The 20,902-nt window shown below is 49.5% G+C and overlaps 1 non-coding gene across 1 annotated transcript; it reads left to right on the forward strand.

The window, feature by feature from the left end:
• The first annotated feature begins 3,541 nt into the window (after nt 1-3,541).
• On the forward strand, nt 3,542-3,613 carry TRNAG-UCC (transfer RNA glycine (anticodon UCC)). The gene has a single exon. It is a non-coding gene; the product is annotated as a tRNA-Gly (tRNA).
• The last annotated feature ends 17,289 nt before the right edge of the window (nt 3,614-20,902 follow it).

The raw sequence follows: 20,902 nt of genomic DNA on the forward strand, positions 1-20,902 counted from the left end.
GGCCCATTAAAGGTGGCTACAGTCCCAAGGACTATCCCAGAAACCGTGTACAATGCAGACTTTGCCGAGATAACACAGCAACAATGGACATTCCTTGACTCACATCATAGCAAAGGAGCTTTCTAGAAAGTTGGAAGAAACTATGAAAGGGGGGAAGAGACATCATGACTTGGCATCTCTCCCCCACAAATCAACAGCTGGAAAAACACCTGGATGACAAAACTGATACTAATAATAATAATAATACATTCAAACCAAAGTCCCCAAATATCTAGTACTGGTTTTTCAGCCAAAAATTTTCAGTTTGGGGAATTTTGTTTTCCCAGTCAGACCTTGCCAAGGGAAGCAGGGAGAAAATGTTTGAGTTGCCTCCTTCAGAACATCTTAGCCTAGACACTCTAGCTGTGGGTCACTGTCATGGCCTTGCTGAGAACTGGGGTATTTTAATAATTTGGGGAGATCTCAGGGTGTTTGGGGGAGATTATGAGGCTGTTACCTTTTGAGATAAAAACTAAGACATACAGCGCTAGAGAATTTTTTTTTTAGAAATCTGAGATTTAGACATTTTATTTAGAGCAAGGGGGTTTCTGAGCAGGCTTTTGTTTGATCTGTCATGTACCAAAGGGGCAGATGGCTGTCTAGAAAGGAGGAATGAAGAGTAATTGCATTTGACAAGGATGGGATTTGAACCCATGAGCGCAGAGTACAATGGATTAATAGTCCCTTGCCTTAAACACTCAGCCACCTCATCTGAGATGTCAGAAAATGGACAGGACGAGAAATCTAAGGCAAGCAGAGATAGGGACACTAAGGTGTTTTTAAATACTAAGCGGAAGCAGGGGCTGAATGAGCTCCCCCCTCACACCTACTGACCAGCTGTGGGAAAGGCTTCAGGAACAGATCGTGTTTGCATAGACACACCTACTCTGCCTAGGTATGCAGCATCATGGGGCCGCTTCCCCAAAATGACCAGTTTTAGCTGGTAGCGGGTTACAAATCACTTTAGCACTGAGTGGTATGAAATGTTATTATCCTTCCTGCATGAGTGAAGGGCAGCAGAACATATTTAGTCAGTCCTGATGGGTGAGGAATAGCTTTTATTGGACTGCATAGAAGTGATTCAGAACGTCACCCTAAAGCAGTGGTCCCCAAACATTTCACACTGTGCCCTCTTATCCATGGCTGTGGGCCCTTGGAGCCATAGTTGAAAACTGGGGCTGGGAGTGGGGTGTTGCTTGCTGAAGAGAGGGGTGCAGACAGGGGTAAGGGGGTCGAGGCCGAGCTGAGAGTCAGGGGCCCAGGCTGAGGGTGGGGTTGGAAAAGAGCTGGGACAGAGTCGGGCTGACTGGTGCTCCCTCCATGGGCGCTGGCTCAGCCCCTGAGGCCCCTATGAATCTTCCTCTGTGTCCCCCTAGGAGTCATGCTCCACATTTTGGAGACCACTGAACCCTATATGTTAAGCAGGGGCTAGTGATGCCAAAGCCCAGGGAAAGGGAGAACAAGTGCAGGGGCCCCAGCACTGGAACTAGGCCCCCTCACTTCTGTCTGTGGCTCTGCCCTCTACCACACCTTCCACCCACGGCCCCATCCACTATGTCACCTCTGTTCCACCACTTCCCCCACTATCCCCACCCTGTCACTCCTTTACCCCTGCCCTGCTGTGGCCCCAAGACCAGAGAAGCTCTGTGCCCCTGCTGCAGCCCCTGGGCCATAGCACGGAGTGAGAGCTCCTCCAGCCCTGGGGCTGACATGGGGGAGACTTTTCCAGGGGGGACATAATTTCTCCAGGGCCCCTAGTCATGGGCTCCACTGCCTCTTGGTGACACAAGGTTTGGGGAGGCTGAGCCCACCCAAGCCTCCATTATGTGCTGCCCAGGCTACCGCTGCTCAGTGTGTGGCCAGTCTCCTTGTGTTCTCTGCTGTTCTTGCTGGGGAGCTTGGCTGGCCTTAGGGGTGGGGCCCCCCAGCATCCGCCCAGGGCTCCAGGGGGTCAAAGGGCACCGTGTGGCAGTGCGAAGGTGCTCACTGCTCTCCCCTGCCCCAATGCTTCTCCATGGCCCCATAGAGGGTTGCAGGGAGAGAGGAGCAACACTATGTGCTCCATGCGTCCTGGTCACTTTCCCCACCTGGGCTGTGCTGTGAGGGGAGCATCAGAAGCTGCTGCTCTCTGCCCTCCCCTTATGCAGTCTGGCTGAGAAAAGTGACCTGGATGCAGGGAACTCAGATGATGTTGCTTCTTGCCCCCCCCCCATTTCTGCAGCTCCTAGGGGTGCCCAGAGGAGAAGCATTCCAGGGAGGAGCGGGTAGCAATGCCTGCAGCTCCATGCACACGGGTCACTGTCCCCACGTGGGGGCAGGAGGGGGTGCAGGGGTTAGGGGTGAAGGGGGTGCAGCAGCGGGCAGTGGCTGGTGGCACAGGAGCGGGAAACAATAGGGGAAACCTGCTGCTCTCTCTGCCCGGTCAACACTATGAGTTTATATCAAATTTAGCAGCGTTAAATAGCATTAACCCTGCACCCGTCCTCACAATGAAGCCCTTATATCGATATAAAGAGTTCTAAATACCGGTATCTGTACTCCTCCCCGATGAGGGGAGTAGCGCTGAAATCGGTATTGCTATTTCGGATTAGGGTTAGTGTGGCCACAATTCAATGGTTTTGGCCTCCAGGCGCCATCCCACAGTGCACCATTATGACCGCTTTGGACAGCAATCTGAACTCGGATGCATTGGCCAGGTAGACAGGAAAAGCCCCGTGAAATTTTGAATTTTATTTCCTGTTTGCTCAGCGTGGAGCGCCGATCAGCACAGGTGACCATGCAGTCCCAGAATCAAAAAAGAGCTTGCAAAGCAGCAGACGGGACGGTATGGCTGGTAACCATCTTTGCTAACTTGCAAAAGGCAAGAGGATGCTGCTGTGTAGTGCTGCAGCACCGCGTCTGTCAGCACCATCCAGTAGACATACGGTGACAGTGAAAAAAAGCTGAACAGCTCCATGGTTGCCGTGCTATGGCGTCTGCCCAGGCAATCCAGGGAAAAAGGAGCAAAATGATTGTCTGCCGTTGCTTTCACGGAGGGAGGAGTGAGTGACGACATTTACCCAGAATCACCCACGACACTGCCTTTGCCCCATCAGGCATTGGGACATCAACCCAGAATTCCAGTGGGTGGGAGAGACTGCGGAAACTATGGGATAGCTATGGGATAGCTACCTACAGTGCAACGCTCCGGAAATCGACGCTAGCCTCTGTACATGGACGCACACGGCCGAATTAATACACTTAGTGTGTCCGCGTGCACTCAACTTTATACAATCTGTTTCCAAAAAACAGTTTCTGTAAAATCAAAATAATCCCGTAGTGTAGACATACCCTGTGATTAACAACTTTGGTGACTAATTGAAAGGCTGATGGTTCAAATCCAAGTGAAGATGGAGGTGTTTTTTTTTTAGTGATGAGAATCCAGTACATTTTAACAGGCCGAAAATCTCCTCAATGCTGCTCTATCCTGATTTTGCAAGCATAAGTGACACATTTGCCAAATGTATTGGTGGTATAGTGGTGAGCATAGCTGCCTTCCAAGCAGTTGACCTGGGTTCAATTCCCAGCCAATACAGTGATGTGATGTTTTCTCCCTTGGGAGTTAGTTTAATTTCAGTTGCATTGTATCAGTTTATCAATGGAATGAGAGAATCAATGTTCTGCAGGTCATTCAACACACAATGGAGGAAGAAAGGAGAGGGACTGTACAATGAGCTGTTGGAGTCATCTTTGTATTACAATGTTTGGTTTCTTTTTTTTTTAAAACTTCCTTTACTTCCCTCTCCCTTTTAGACTCGGAGCCTTTAAGGTCAGAAGGGACCAATGTGATCATCTAGTCCGTCCTGCTGCACCTTACAGGCCAAAAGACCCCACCCATCCACTCCTGTAATAGACCCAGTAGGGGAGGAAGCTCTGTGCACTGCTCCTACCCCAGGCAGCACATGTGCGACCTCTGCTCCCCTCCCGCCATGGGTGTGCAAAGATGTGCCAACAGCACTAAGGTGGCTCCCTGCCCACTCTACCTCCATCCCTCCGTGCCACTCCCAGAAGTGGTTGGCATGTCCCGGCATCCCCTGGGGCGGGGGGAGGGTCTCCATTCATTGCCCCTGCCCCAAGTACCAACTCCGCAGCTCCCATTGGCCAGGAACTGCAACCAATGGGAGCTCTGGGGGCAGCGCCTGCATGCAGCAGTGCATGGACACACCCTGGCATGGCCCACCTAGGAGCTGCTGACGCAGGGTTGTCTGTACCGATCACTTTGGGAGCTGCACTGCCCGAGGTAAGCGTCACCCCTCCTACACCCCAATCCCCTCCCCCAGCTCAGAGCCAGCACCCTGCACCCAAATTTCCTCCCATAGCGTTGCTTGCCTTCCTTTCACCAAGAACCATCCTTCTTCTCCTGGGATGCAAGTAGCCATCCCTGGGAAGCCAAGAGGCAGGCACAGGATTCTACCTCCCAGCAGCCAACTGCACCTCCCCAGGCTTTGCAGAACAATGGTGGCGCTCTACTAACCCCACTTAGCAGAACTGAGGTGCTTAGCTTCTGCCCTGCCTTCCTCAGCTGGATTTTCCTCTTTTGTCCCGTTCCTGCCTCACTCCCTCCTTTGGCATGTCACAAAAAGAAGGCCAGCAGGAAGAGCCGACCTCCGTAGGCCAGCCTCCAAGGGCAGAAGAGGCCAAGTCACAAGGCTTCAAAAGGTGACTGGCCAAGACCCTCTAGCTTTCCCCTGCTGATGCCAAGGCTTTTTGCTCAGCTCATTTCACCGCCGTCTGCCATGCAGGGGTTGGGGTTACTGCAGGACAGGACAGTGGCAGCAGTAGGAGCGCTTTGCTGGACAGGCAGAAAAAGTAAATCCTCCTCTTTTTGAACCAATCACCTTTTGCATGTTATGCAAATGTGATAGCCACTACACTACAGAAACTGTGTTGCAGGACTTTCTCCCTCCCTTCATAAGAATATGAGAACAGCCATACTGGGTCAGACCGAAGGTCCATCCAGCCCAGTATCCTGTCTGCCAACAGTGGCCAATGACAGGTGCCCCAGAGGGACTGAACCTAACAGGTAATGATCAAGTGATCTCTCTCCTACCATCCATCTCCACCCTATGACAAACAGAGGCTAGGGACACCATTCCTTACCCATCCTGGATAATAGCCATCAATGGACTTAACCTCCATGAATTTATCTAGGTTTTTTTAAAATCCTGTTATAGTCCCAGCCTTCAATACCTTCTCAGCCAAGGAGTTTGACATGTTGACTGTGCACCGTGTGAAGAACCTCCTTTTATTTGTTTTAAACCTGCTGCCCATTACTTTCATTTGGTGTTCCCTAGTTCTTATATTATGGGAACAAGTAAATAACTTTTCCTTATTCACTTTAGGATGTGGGGTCTGGGCTGGGCTGACTTTAGTCCCAGGCTGGGGTCTCCTGAATGTTGGGAAACATCCTTTGCTGCTACCCAGGCACAGCAGGCTACTAGTGACAAACCAGGGCTGGGATGAGAGGGGAATGTTGCATGGACTTTATCATACAGAGCCCATCCTGCTTCTCAGAGCCCAGAGGCGAGAATCTAGAGAAGGGTGAGTCATTTCTCAGCTGCATTCTCAGGAGAAGCCGGTAGCCATCCTTGATCAGACACTCAGGAGAGCAACCACAGCAGTTCTGCAGAGAACTCTGGCTGCCAGGGGATCCAGCTAGGAGAGGGAGTGCTGAGGGTTCTGCAGTTTTTGCAGTGGGGCTGTCTTAGGAGTCACAGGTGGCTTTGTTGGTGGGGTGGTGAAGTAGGGACTACAGGATGTGAGGCTGGCTGAAATGAAACTGCACAAAAAACCTCCCCATTTATTCCAGCTAAGGCCCTACTTTGGCCTCTCCTCCTTTCATAAATATCTCCATATCTACCCCAGCTCTCAGAAACACCCTCTCTCCATGGGTATTTTCACGGTTTCTTCCTTTTTTCATGGAGAGAGACAGAGAAAAAACAAGTCTATTAATTTGACCTACCGACTCAGTTCATGGCATGAAATACACAATTTTGTATTCAATGAGTTGTGTTCATTTACATAACATGAAAAGTATGTTTTGGGCAATGCATGAAAACCTCACTGCATTGAACAACCCACTTGATATAGTTAATGTACTACAGAATATTTGAAGAAGTTAAGAAAGATGTGCTTATAAATTAACATGTGCCATTTACACACGCACAAAACAGAAGAAACTGAATTATTTGAGCTACTAAAATTTCCATTTTCTCACAGCATTTTAGTTCTCAAGGTTGTTTTAATTTGCTTATTTTTTTGGAATTAGAAATGAGGAAGAGTACACTGAAGTCAGTGGAATTACTGCGGTGAGGGATTAGTCTCATTATTTGCCACTAACAAAACCTTTGTTAACAGAGAGTTAACTTTGACTGAGAATATCTCTTACCTTCCAGAACATCGAGTTCAGTAAAACTCAAATTCTGGAAAAACAGGGAATACAGAGTGAGAGTACATGCCCAGATAACTTTAATTCTGCCCTCTAGGAGAGAATCCCTGAGAGCATATGAGAATAAAGAAAGGTTTGGGGACAAATTACATCTACTTCCCAAGAGTTTGTTTCTTCTGGAATTAATTGATCCTGGCCCCATCAATTGATCCTGGCCTGGTGTCTGGCTGTGGAATTTACAATTTACTATCTTTATCCCAGTATATTAAAGGCAAAAATGCTTTACAAAAGCTCTGTTATTCTAGGTTACTCAAACAGGTCACTTCCCCACCTATTTCAAGGAGATGGAATTTTTCTGACCCTCAGGGAACTTAAACTAACATGCTCAAGATCACACATTCCTTAGGAGAAAATGAAGGGGAAAAAAACAAAACCCACTAAACCATTGCTGTTTCTACCCAAATGATCAATGAGACCAGAAAGTGAGACTGTGCAATTAACTGTCTGGTACTACACTGACTCTGCAGTTACTTGGATGCAGACACACCCTGCTCTACGGTTGGTAAACGTACAGAGACTCTGCTGCTGCTCATAAACTAGCAGCACATGACCTCTAAGCAGCTGCCATTTGAATGTATCTGAAAGTTACACAGAACAATGATCCGTGTTAAAGGAAGGCTGCCATTTGTCAGAGCCCCAGTTGATGCCATGTGCACACACAGAGGATTGGATGTGTAACAGGAAGTTTGGTAAATCTTGGTTATTTTATTTTTGTAACAGGCTCCTTTCCATCTCCAGTAGAGTTTTCAGTCCGAATGGCAACTTACTTACCAAATGTAATACAGACTAGCCCATTCCTCCCAAGTGGATGTGGTTCTTGTTTTTCTGCGCACTGTAGCCCATGGAGGCCAAGGACCTGCAAATGTGTTTTCATGTGCCTTTGTTTAATTGATGAAAACAAACCTAGAGACTTAGAGGATTGGAAGTGATTTCAGTTGGGGGACATGTTTGTTAGGTTTTTATGCATTTGCACCGAAAAACATTGAGTGTGTCCATTCATTTCAGGGGTCCCTATTTAGTGGAGCTCCTGAACATACTGCAGATGGAATTATTTTTATTGAAGGAACAGGTTTGTGAGAGGGCACTTGGATTTGAACCAAGGACCACTTGATCTGCAGTCAAACTACAGAGGAAGTTGTGGTTCTTTAGTTTCAACAGAGCTGGGCCTTGTCTCACTCTCAAGCTAGGCCTACACTAATGGGTGATGTGGCTTTAGTTAAAGTGTTTTAATTGAACAGCTATTGCATGCCCACCCTGCGTCACCAGTGCACATCCATGCTAGAATCTCTTGGATCACCACAGAGAGCAGTGCATTGTGGGTAGCTATCCCACTGTGCAACTGGCTGCAGGGTGCTTTGGGAAGGGTTTGCAATGCCTCACGGGCTGGTACAGCATCACATGATGCAGGTTTCTCTATCCCATTGTTCTGTGGGCATCCTACTAGATTACCAGCTCTTTTCAACTGCAATGTGCGTGCTGGGGTAGAGAGCGTGTGCGTGTGGGGAGGAGAGACAGTGTGTGCATTGCAGAAGAGTGAGTGTGTCGGCACACTGTCTCTAAGTTCAGACAGCAGCTGGAAGCAACCAGTCCTGAGGCAGGGGACAGCCCCGACATCAGCCCCCCTTCTCTCACTAGCTCAGCTCAGCACAGCACAGCACTCTCTGTCACACACACACACATACACATACACACTGCTGCCTGCTTAGCTCTGTGTCAGAGGTGCTGGAACAGGGGGGTTAGAGGGCCATGGCCCCACCACTATTTATTGGCTGTTAGGACAAATGATGGAGGGGAGGGGAAAGGGTACAGTCTTGGGGAAGAGGCGTTCTGTGGGTGTGGTCTCGAGGGGAGAGGTGCTGTGAGTGAGGGTCCTTAGGGAAGGGGTGTCATAAGGGTGCCACAGTTCGGACAACGGTGCCCCCCCCCCACCGCTGTAAGGAAGCTTCTGCCGCCCCTGCTCTGTGTTCGCAAAGCTGGAGAGAGCAGCATCCACAGCAGTAATTTGCTCCCCAGGGCTCTGGCATGGGGGCTTGGGAGATGATTTAAAGGGCCCGCTGCCTTTCATATGTGAAGAAAAGATTCTGTACTGCCTGGACTACTATAGCAGCAGGATGCTGGGCTCCTCTCCCTTGCACTGCTTAATGTTGTGCCTGGACTAATAGCAGTTGGAGGCTGCCTCCCCCTCATTTTATCTGTAATAAGTCAGTGTTTCTTATTCCTGCATTCTTTATTACTTCATCACACAAATGTGGGGACACTGCAACGGTAGCTCAGGAGGGTTGGGGGAGCAGGGAAGCAACAGGTGCGGTTGTTGTAGGGACACCCCTTAGAAAGGCATGTAGTTCATCATTTCTCCAGGATCCAAAATGGAGCAACTGTGCTCTCTGATACACTGGTTCTCTAGTACACTTGCCCCATATTCTAGGCAGAACTGACTCTATTTTTAGATACAACGTAAAGGAGGGAATGACCAGGGGAGTCATTCCTATTTTTGTCTTTGCATTTTTGGCCAACTTCAGCAAAGATCAGCCAGGAGCACCCATGACAGTAGCAGATAGCACAAAACAACAGATAACAATCATCTCATTGCCAATTTACAATGGCACTGCAGACAGTACAGAACAACTGATAATCATCTCTGCTATCATGCAAAGGAAAATGAATGCTGCTGCATAGTGCTGCAGTACTGCCTCTGTCAGCGGCATCCAGTACACATACGGTGACAGTGACAAAATGCAAAACAGGCTCCATGGTTGCCATGCTATGGTGTCTGCCAGGGCAATCCAGGGAAAAAGGGCGTGAAATAATTGTCTGCCGTTGCTTTCCCGGAGGAAGGAATGAGTGACGACATTTACCCAGAACCACCCGCAACAATGATTTTTGCCCCATCAGGCACTGGGATCTCAACCCAGAATTCCAAGGGTCGGAGGAGACTGCGGGAACTATGGGATAGCTACGGAATAGCTACCCACACTGCAGTGCTCCAGAAATCGACGCTAGCTTCGGCCCTTGGAAGCACACACCGCCGAATTAATGTGCTTAGTGTGGCCACGTGCACTCGACTTTATACAATCTGCTTTACAAAACTGGTTTATGTAAAATCGGAATAATCCCTTAGTGTAGACATACTCTGCAGCTCCCACTGTGGGAGGTCCACCCAAAAATGTGGGGCTGAAATAGTGCTCGGGCAGTGATCCCCACCAGTGACCTGGGCCATCCTTTGGGCTCTGTGGTGAGAACCCTCAGCCTCCCATCCTTAGTCTCTACCCTGATTGGTTGAGCAGGGGATTATTGACAGGGAGGAGACTCAGGTCCTTGTTGTTCTCTTTGAAGACCAAGGAAATAAGTCATAACCAGTTATATGTTTGATGAATTTTGCTGCTTCTCTGCATTAATTGTCTCTGAGCAGTTCATGATTCTCTGTAACATTGCAGTTCTCCTCAAATACTTGCTGAATAATTACTGTGCAATGTTGTTGGTCTGGAGCTCATCTGAGAGCACTTTACTCAGGTCATTCAATGTCTGAAATTCAAGATCTGATGGTTAGTTTGAAAATCAGGGCTCTTGGGTCCTATTCCCAACTCTGCCACTGCCTGGCTGTGTGACCTAAGACAAGTTAATTCTCTTTTCTCAGCCTTAGCTTCTCCCTCTTTCTGGTAGAGATAATAATGATCTGCTCCTACGTACTTCGACACATTCACTGTCTCTCTCCATACACAGTCTCCACACTGCAGTTGAAAGGCAGCTGGCAATCTAGTAGAATGCCCATGGAACAATGGGATAGAGAAACCTGCATCACTGAAAGTACAGCCATGAAGACACCACACGCCAGCCTTCCCTAGCTGGCAAGAATCAAACCTCCACAGAAAGACACCTATGGTGTCAACCCAGCTCCCTAAGCACTCAACCACAACCACTTAACACAGGGGCCTTTCTACACTCTGGTTCTGTTCTTACTGACGGGTCATTTCCAATTGTTTGCTCAGACCAGCTTCCCCAGCTCACTCACTGCTGTGCAGCTCTGTACATTTGGCCCTGGCTGAACAGCAAGAATTCCTGCCCATTTCCCTAATGGCTGGAGCATAGTTAGAGTGTGTTTGTGGTTAATTATGTTGCTGTAGATTGTTCATTCCCTGCCTTGGGAATTCGGACAGTCCCTTTCCCAACATATCTCCAGCACATCAGTCCCTGGCTGGGTCTCCTGGGCAGTGGAAAACATCCCTTGTTTGGTGCTGCCATGGGAATCATGCAGAGATGTGCCAGCAACATTGATGTGACTCCCTGCCCACTCAACCTCTGTCCCTCCGTGCCGCTCCCAGAAGTGGCTGGCATGTCCCAGCATTCCCCAGGGTGGGGAAGCATCTCCATGCGCTGCCCCTTCCCTGAGTACCAACTCCGCAGCTCCCATTGGCTAGGAAGGCCATCGTGTTTGGTCTCAGCAGCACTCGTGGAGCAGAGGGAAACACGTGGCTGAGGAAATTCCCCACAGCCAAAAGATAAGTCTTGAGCATCACAACTTTGTAGGCTAATGACAAGGTCCACTTATGCCACCGGCCGAGATATTCCTAACAGGCCAGCAACTGCTTCTCCCAGTTCGCATTCCCCACCTCATCACCAGCCGAATGCTAGAAGGCCCAGCCATCAACCTGCCCACTCTTGAGCCCTTCTCTTCCGCCCTGACTGATAGGGGAGAGTATTGAGCCTCCCTCCCTTAGACCCTTCAGTATTCCTTGGGAACACCAACACCGCCCAAGTGACTTTGGGCCAGTAGGTCAACCAATAGGGCTGCCTCCTAGGCCAGGCTGCAGCCCAGCTTCAGGACTCAGAGGAAATGGAGCTCGCATCCCTACCTACAGGACTCCAGGCACGGCCAGGCTTCTGGATCAAACGTCCCCTCTTGTGCTCAAGTCACAACAGCCGGCAGGTAAAAGACAGGCTTTCATGGCCTTTGAGAAAGCAAGACAGAGCCTTGGAAGACCCAGCAGGGTTTGTGGCACAGAAATTGTCCGTCCTCAGATCCCAACAAGACTTCAGCTCAGATTGCAGGATTCAAAGTCCTGACCCTTATACCATAGGAATCCCCCAGACCTGTGCTGAGCTCTGGTGTGGATGACCCTGTGGGGGCAGCCCTGCATTTACTCACCAAGATGTCATGCAGCAGTTTGCTGCAGCTCCCAGAAAGGTCTTTCTTAATCCAGACTGAGAAGCCAGTGGGCATGTGAGGAAGTTGCCCCTTCAGTCCCAGGCAGTACATGGCCCTTCTTAGAGGGGACCAAGCCCTGCAGGGGCAGGGGGAGTGATGTTAAGTAACATCCTAAAGAGATGCCTTCTTCAGTTTTGGGGGGAATACCACAGGAGGAAAAGTCCCCTTCGTTATCTGACCAGGGACTTGAACTTTGGACTTTCAGATTAAAAGGCTGATGTGCTACCAATTGAGCTAGCCAGGCTCACACAAAGAAAGGAAAGTTTGGTGCAGAAGAGAAACTAGTCAAGAAAAAGAGGACAGAAAATTCAGAAAATTTGCTATTCTTGCTCACTTAGCAGCCCTAGTTCCATCTTGCTCCTCCATTTGGTGCCCAGATAAATTATTTTTTAGTTACATATTAGATCAGGCTACCATGTCATTTGGGAGAGCAGGATGAAGCTTTGGAAATCCCAAGATGGTTAGCTGGCAACCAAAGGACCCCAAGGTCTCATTGAGACTTAAACTTTGATTTCAGGGTTCGAAGTCCTGAGGGCTGACCATTAAACCATGGGACCAGCATGGGAGCCTTTGATCTCTGTTGACTTCTGGCAGGGAGGACTCAGTGGGAACATGCATCTCTGGCTAGTCCTGCATTTGTTCAAAAAGTCAGCGCACGGAGCTTTGCTGCAGGCCCAGAAGCCTTTCTTCCTCCAGATTGCGAGGTCAATGGACAGGTGAGGAAGTAGCATCTTCAGTCCCAGGCAGTAATGGGCCATTCCTAGGAAAGGCTAATTTCTGAAAAGGAAAAACTGAAGTCAAGAAGAGTCCTTCTGAAGTTCTCGAGGGATATCACAGGGGGAACTATGTGTCTGCTTGACCAAGGACTTGGATCCTGTACTTTCAGACTAAAAGTCTGATGTCCAACTGAGCTAACCAGGCTCACATGTAAAAGAGGCAAATTTTGTGCAGAAGAGAAGCTAATCAAGAAAAAGAAAGCGAGAAACAGTACAGGAAACCTGCTACTCTCGCTCTCTTAGCAGTCCTAGCCCCAGCCTGATCCTCCATCCGCTGCCCTGAGGCATTATTCTTTTTTTAGTTAAATATCAAATCCAGGAGAAAACACAGTTATACAAAGCAAAACAAAATCACAGACAGAAATGTCATTGGAAATGCAAAAATAAAAAGGGAAAATACAATTGCCATCACTTTATCGTATCTGGGCCATTCCTGTATCGAGAGCATCCATTAAGGTCCCTGTGTGCTTACGAGAAACCTGGAGGAACTAATACCACAGCCTGTACATGAAACTCAACTGCTCCCAGGTGTCCTAGTAAAACCCTTTCCCTGCTGTGAAGTTGCACTCCATGTGATTTTATGAAAATATGTTAATGAGTGTGAATATAAAGTGACTGGACTATGCTTCATGCGAAAGGTCTCTTGTAAGGTATCATTACAAAGCTTATAATCTACTGCGTGTGTTCATCCTATTTGTATGAACCGATCATTCCTGTATCTGAAACTAGAAATATGAACTATAACTCTGAGGTCCTGTTGTAATGATGCAAAGTGTGGGCCATTAATAGTGGTTTGGACTCTTGATGGCTCCCATTAACCAGGACAATTGACTGCAGATGGCTCTGTCCTGCACCATCTGTGAGTCAGGCCAGGAAGAGTGAAGGCTTGAGGTCTCACAGGACATGTGACCATGTCACCTGGTACAGGAATCCATCTTAAATCTGTGGCTTTTCCACAGGAGAGAGACAAAAGGTTCCTGCCTTGTACCAAAGCTGTATAAGGGGGTGGAACTGAACAAACATGGCTGCAGTCATGAGACATCCCCTAGCTATCACCTGAGCTGGAACAAGGGCTATACCAGGAGAAAAGATTGGGCCCAGACAAGAAATAAGTCTAGTCTGCCTCTCTGTCTGTGCAGATGGGATCTTTCCCTCCAGTGCTGGAGGATTCTCCCTTCTCATCTACCCTTGTCCCAAGCAGCAAAGCAGATGGGAATCTTAAATGTACCAAGGTGACTTAGGAGCAGAAACCCCCCTAGACCTTGCATTCAATTGGCACTTGCTGCTCACTCAGCAGGATTAAAACTCCTGTAGGGAGACTGCTGGGCCACATCCCAGCTGGCCATGAGGAAAGCAGCAGAGTGCAACGAAGAACCTGGAAATGCTGGGGATTGAACACAGGGCCTCATACATGCAAAGCATATGCTACTATCACTGAGTTACATCCCTAGATATGCTGTAGCTCATACTCAGAGTCCTCCTAGTCCCAGAGCATCCAGTGGCCTAAGAGCAGCATAGAGGACACATTCCCTGCTCTGAGGGCCAAACCTGCTGTCCTGGAGGCTGCTGGTTCTTAGGGTCACTTTTCAGCAGGGCCAGAATTGATGTGTGGGGCAGAGAGAGTGTGTGCCCCGGACTCAGGGTGCAGAGATACACTCATCCCTCTCCCCCGCATTGGGTGGGAAGTGCGGCCACCTCCTGCTGGAAGGTAATGGGAGGGGGGGGACGCTGTGAGTCGCTCAACACCTGACCCTGGTGGCAGGAGTGGTGTGGGAAGCTCCAATTATTTCTAGGATCTGCTATTGCCACCTGCCTGTAAAGTTCAGCTTCCCCAGCACATTCACTGCGGTGCAATTGGGTCATTGTTTCCATGGCTGCACAGCAAAGAATCACTCCCAGTTTCCCTTCTATCTGCAGCAGGATTAGCCTGTGTCAGTGGTTAATGAGGTGGATCTAGTTGTAGATTGTTATTCATTCCCCACCTTGACAATTCACACAGTCCCTTTCCTACTCAAATCCCCAGCACCTCGGTGATCCTGGTAGCAGGGGCTGGGTCCTGAGACTTTGAGGGTCCTTTTTACCCTTCACCTGGAGTGAACTCAGCTTTTCCCCCATCCCAGACAATCCATGAAATAACAACAGGAGCATAAAGAAAGAGGGGAAGGAACATCTCACTGCCAGGGCTGGATGTGCCCAGGGCTCCAACTCATCCATTGTTTCCATGGAATTTGGCCCCCTGCTTTGCACAAGGGACAGAGAAAGATCTTGCTGTTCCTGTGGCTGTGCAAGGAAAATTGTGCTTCTGTATGAAAGAGAGGAGGGAAATGGCCCCATGATGGGACAATATCCTCAGGATTAAGACCTAAGGACTCAGGCTGAGAACTGATTTAACTCCACTCATCTGGGATTTAACAAATTGTCTTCCATGGAGCAGGTCCAGATCCAGCATTTTTGCCACTCCAAGCGGAAAAAAATATAAAAAAGCTGTAATCAGCGGCAGCTCTACCTCTGCCACTTTTGGCAGCAAGTCTTTCCCTCCGAGAGGGACTGAGAGGGCCCAACTGCTGCAGAAGCCTCCCCATTCCATTGGCTGTCCCAGGCACCTGCTTGCCTGGGAAAAAACCACAGGCTTGTTTACATTGCAAGTGAAGAATAACTGAAGCTTTTTTGGTTTAAAGTTACTTTTCCCTGACTGGGAAACCCAGGCCATGGCAGTGAAAGTGCCAAATCCTAAACACTAGACCACTAGAGAGCTGATGGTTTTTTTTTCCTCTGTTATACTATACTTTCTTAGGCTACTTTCTATCCACTTTCTGACAGTACTCCATTGTCCACTCCCTGAGGGGTTAAGAACAGAGAGTGCAGGAACCCCTGTACTCAGGGTCACAACCTCAGCTCTACACAAGCCACTGAAACAAACTCTAATGATGCTTCCTCCAGCAGGATCACAGAAACACACCAAAAAAACTCCATGAGGAACAATCCTCCTCTGCCTTCATTTACCCCATCGCAACCCTCTCAGCAGCCCACTCTTGCAGGAAGGACACTGAGCTGATAGGAGCTCTGGCATAGAGACCAAGGAAGGGGTGTTGCTCCCCCTCGCTGTGAGCTGATCACAGTCTGACTCCGTGCAACAGGGCTCTGAACTTTGTCATCTTGTGAGCTCTAAGAGCAGAGCTCCCCGGACCCTTCTGCTGAGAGTATGGTTATTGTACAACAGCTGCAAGGCCTTTTTCCCTCTCCTTGGCTTACCCAGACTTTCCCCACAAATGGTTCTATCAGGTGCTGGAGGGATCTGAGGACCTGCAGGTTTCCCTCCCCCATCTCTTAAAGCAAACAGTGATTCTCTTCTCTGACACTCCTGGGTCTGGGCTTCTTTTGAGTTTTTCCCAAGGGGGGGGGGCCTGATTCCCTGTGAAAATGTGTGTGGCACCAGCTTGTCTGCCCCCTCTCTGGGAACTGAGAAATTTTTTCAGACTCTCCCCCACTAGATGAGTCCAACAGCACCTCCCCTTGGTGGGAGAATCCTAAATTCCGACCTCCCGCCCTGGTTACTCTGACCAGCTGATGGCAGCAGCATGCTAAATCAACCCCAGCTCTCTGGTCTAGAAACAAGCATCTAACCAGCCCTGTGACAGCTCCGGTTTGCTCGCTGGAGACATAACAAACCAGGAAAGAAGGCAAATGTCAGACAGGGAACCTCAGCTCACAAATAAACACCCTCAGGCTCCTTCTACACTGCAACTGGGCAGTTGACTGACTTTAAATCTAGTTAGCTCTGTTGGTAGAGCATGATGCTCTTAATCCCACCATCATAAATTCAAGCCCCATGGTGGGTGGTCGCAACAAACCTTAGGTGTCACTCTTCTGGTAATAGTCACAGATCAAAATGAAACAAACTCTCTGTGCTCTTCAGCAGGTCATGTTTCTTCCTCTCTCTGAGCTTCAGTAAAACATGAAGAGAGAACAAACTGACATTTGCATCCTATGTTAAGAGAGTATTTTCTCCTCTTCCATTGTACCCCAGGCAAGAAGAGAGGATAGTAACCATTTAACGGATGATTGCAGAGGGAAAAGATTGGTCTTTATAAATAGGACAATGATCAATTGGTCTCCATGTCCACTGATGGTAGGACAAGAAGTAATGGGCTTAATCTGCAGCCAGCGAGATTCACGTTAGATGTTGGGAACAGCTTTTTAACTCTGTGGGTAGTTAAGCTCTGGAATAGGCTATCCCTCAGGTAGCCCCTGTTCAATTCCAGGTCAGAAAACAAAACTCTTCTGCAAGAATATCCAAAAAATGTTGTGTTTCTGTTCACTTCATAAGTACAGTTGTGTGGCAATTAAGTGATGACCCTAAAGTTTCATAAAAGTGTGGGAAATACGGATGTATTTGAGAAAATGGCTTGGAATGAAGGAAGACAAAAAATTGATGAGTTGAGAGAACAAGCCCTGTTTCCCCCTGGTTTGGAACTTCTCTCACAGCTACTGGAATAGAAAAGCTAAGCAAATGGTGTTCTATTGTTCCAAAGGAGATTGAAGTGAGGCCATATTCTCCGCATAGAATTAATGATAATATCAGGAGTGGGATGTGAAACCACGTCTCCATGCAGAGACCAGAACACCCAAGGGATTAGGAAAAAAAAGAGTCTAATAACTAGCACTTTAGACCATTCCACCATCCTGATATTACAAAGAATATGACTTATCAACCCTAGTTTTCATTAATAGTTGATGAACTCTGCCAGGGGACGGGAGAGCGGCCGTGCCTGCGGGGGTGGGGCACTGTGTTCCCTCCTCAGCTCTGCTAGGGGACTCTCTAGCGGCCGTTCTTGCGGGGGCGCGGAGCTGCCTTCCCTCCCCAGCTCTGTGAGGGGACTGGGCAGTGGCCGTTCTTGCGGGGGTGGGGTGCTACCTTCCCTCCCCACCTCTGCGAGTGGACTGTGGGGCCGTCATTCCAGCGGGAGCGAGGCGCTGCTTTCCATCCCCAGCTCTGCGGGGGAACTGGAGAGTGGTCGTTCCTGCGGGGGCCAGGCGTTGTGTTCCCTCCCCAGCTCTGCCAGGAGACTGGGGAGCTGCTGTTCCTACAGGGGCAGGGCACTGGTTTCCCTCTCCAGCTCTGCGAGGGGACTGGGCACTGAGTTCCCACGCCAGCTTTGCTAGGGGACTGTAGAGCCGCCTCTCCAGCGGGGTGGGGCGCTACCTTCCCTCCTCGGCTCTGCAGGGGAATGAGGAGAGACCGTTCCAGCGGGGGCAGGGTGCTGCCTTCTCTCCCCAGCTCTGGGAGGGTACTAGGGTGCGGCCATTGCAGCGGGCTCTGGGTTCCCTCCCCAGCTCTGCCAATGGACTGGGGAGCTCCCGTTCCAGTGGAGGAGGGGTGCTCGGTTCCCTTCCCATCTCTGCCAGCGGACTGGGGAGTGGTCGTGCCAGTGGGGGTGGGGCGCTGGATTCCCTTCCCAGCTCTGACAGGGGACTGGGGAGCGGCTAGTCCAGCGGGGGCAGGGCGCTGGGTTCCCTCCCCGGATCTGCGAGGGAAATGAGGAGCGGCCGTTGCTGGAGGGTGGGGCGCTGCCTTTGCTCCCCAGCTCTGCCAGGGAACTAGAGAGCGGCCGTTCCACCGGGGACAGGCACTGGGTTCCCTCTCCAGCTCTGCTGGGAGACTGGGCAGCGGCTGTTCCTACGCAGTCAGGACCTTGGGTTCCCTCCTCAGCTCTGCGAGGGGACTGGGAAGCTGCCGTTCCAGCAGGGGCGGGGCGCTGGGTTCCCTCCCCGGGTCTGCGAGGGTACTGAGGATCGGCCGTTCCTGGGGGGGTGGGTCGCTGCCTTTCCTTCCCAGCTCTGTCAGGGAACTAGAGAGCAGCCATCCCACCGGGGTCGGGGCGCTGCCTTCCCTCCCTAGCTCTGCGAAGGGACTGGGGAGCGGCCGTTCCGGCGGGGGTGGGGCCCTGGGTTCCCTTCCCGGCTCTGCAAGGAGACTGGGGAACATCCTTTCCTGTGGGAGCAGGGCGCTGGACTCTCTCCGGCTCTGCGTGGGGACTGGGCAGCTGCCGTTCCAGTGCGGGCGGCGTGCTGCCTTCCCTCCCCAGCTCTTCGAGGGGACGGGGGAGCGGCCGTTCCAGCAGGGGCGGGGCTCTGCCTTCACTGCCCGGCTCCGCGATGTGACTGGGGAGCCGTCATTCCTGCAGGGGCCGGGCGCTGGGTTCCCTCCCCTGCTCTGCGAGGGGACTGGGGAGCAGCTGTTCCAGACACAGAAGGTGCCCGGGGCAAGCAACAATGGTTCATGCCCAGAGTGCGAAGCCCCAAAGAACACACACCCGGGTGGAGAAGCAAGCAAAGTTTATTTGAGATCTCAAAGCAGTGCAAGGAGACGAACGCCTCAAATCATGCACCACTACACAAGCGGCTTGACCCTTTTTATAATTTTTTTTTCCTCTTTCTTCTTTCTTCCTCGCCCCTCCTCCTCCTCCTTCCTCCCCTGTAACAATTAGGTAAGTGCAGGTGCATTAAGTAATCTTGGCCGCGGCAGCTCGTTAGTAAGTTTTCCTTCTGCAAGTTACCTTGTCCTTCTGCTAAAGGTGCACAGGCCTTATCACCACTGCTTTAGACCGGTTTTAGCTGTGCTGCAACTGATAACTTACTGTTACACATTTCATTTCACAGCTGCTAGCTTTCTAGATTCATAGATTCATAGATTCTAGGGTCAGAAGGGACCAATGTGATCATCTAGTCTAACCCCATGCACAAAGCAGGCCACAGTACCCTACCCATCCACTTCTATAACAAACCCCTAACCTATGCCTGAGTTATTGAAGTCTTCAAATTGTGGTTTGAAGATCTCAAGCTGCAGAGAATCCACCAGCAAGTGACCCATGCCCCATGCTGCAGGGGAAGGCGAAAAGCCTCCAGGGCCTCTGCCAGTCTGCCCTGGAGGAAAATTCCTTCCTGACCGCAAATATGGCGATCAGCTAAACCCTGAGCATGTGGGCAAGACTCACCAGCCAGCACTCAGAAAAGAATTCTCTGCAGTAACTCAGATCCCATCCCATCCAACATCCCATCACCAACCACTGGGCATACTTATCCAGTGATAATCAAAGATCAATTGCCAAAATTAGGCTCTCCCATCATACCATCTCTTCCATAAACTTATCAAGCTTAATCTTAAAGCCAGATATGTCTTTTGCCCCCACTACTCCCCTTGGAAGGCTGTTCCAGAACTTCACTCCTCTAATGGTTAGAAACCTTCATCTAATTTCAAGTCTAAACTTCCTAGTGTCCAGTTTATACCCATATGTTCTTGTATCTACATTGGTACTAAGCTTAAATAATTCCTCTCCCTCCCTAATATTAATCCCTCTGATATATTTATAAAGAGCAAGCATATCCCCCCTCAGCCTTCTTTTGGCTAGACTAAATGAGCCAAGCTCTTTGAGTCTCCTTTCATATGACAGGTTTTCCATTCCTCTGATTATCCTAGTGTCCGTCCCTAATGCAGGTTCGGTGATTTGTTTAATCGAGGGAGGAAAATTAAAACTAGACAAATGTAAACTTCAAAACACCACGTGGCCGTTTATTAACAGGGAAAAAAAATCACAACTTGGGCTGAGGAGGAGCACTTTTATCAACTAACAGTACTATTGGAACCAGAAACCTTTACATAACCTGAAGCAATCTATTTACATTCATCGACAAGGAACCAAATGATTCAAAATTAACTGCCCTTTAGAAAAAGGTAAACGAATACACCAAATAAAATAAACTGTGTGCACACTAACCAAGTACTACTATGAAATACACCAATTAACTTCAATAACAGTCAATACAATAACTCAGTTCTTACATACCATATATACACAACTTCACATTAGATAGCAATATATGCAGTTCTGTACCAAACAAGAGAGGGGAAAGGAGAAGAGGCTAAGCAAAGCACAGAAAGGAAAAATTCGAAAGCAAGTAGCGTATTCCAGGCGCAGCTGACCAGCAGAACAGACACCAGGAGCAGACCGAATCCGTAGAAGATGACGTTGAAAAGCAATAAAACGACACGTCTCGAGCTGGCTATATCCGGAGGAGACCCCTGGCAGAAGGGTTGATCAGGTCCTTCAGTCAGTACATGGAAACTCCTGCAGATCCTGGCACGAGGCATGGTTTTATTCAAAGGCCCTTTTACACTTGTCAGGATCTGATTGGTCTCTAGCTCCTACGCCCTCCAGGTTCCGAGCTGTTGCCCCCTACGTAGATGGAATTTGCACACGGCACACTAGAAGCTGCTAGAAGCTGCACTCAGCACACTAGCATAGTTTTGCACACAACCCTAATCTGACCATTAGAACTGAATTATGATTGGTCAGATTGGGTCCCTTTGCCCACGGCACGCTGGTGTTATGCACACAG

This window comes from Gopherus flavomarginatus (genome assembly GCF_025201925.1).
Source record: "Gopherus flavomarginatus isolate rGopFla2 chromosome 13 unlocalized genomic scaffold, rGopFla2.mat.asm SUPER_13_unloc_3, whole genome shotgun sequence".
Taxonomy (NCBI): domain Eukaryota; kingdom Metazoa; phylum Chordata; order Testudines; family Testudinidae; genus Gopherus; species Gopherus flavomarginatus.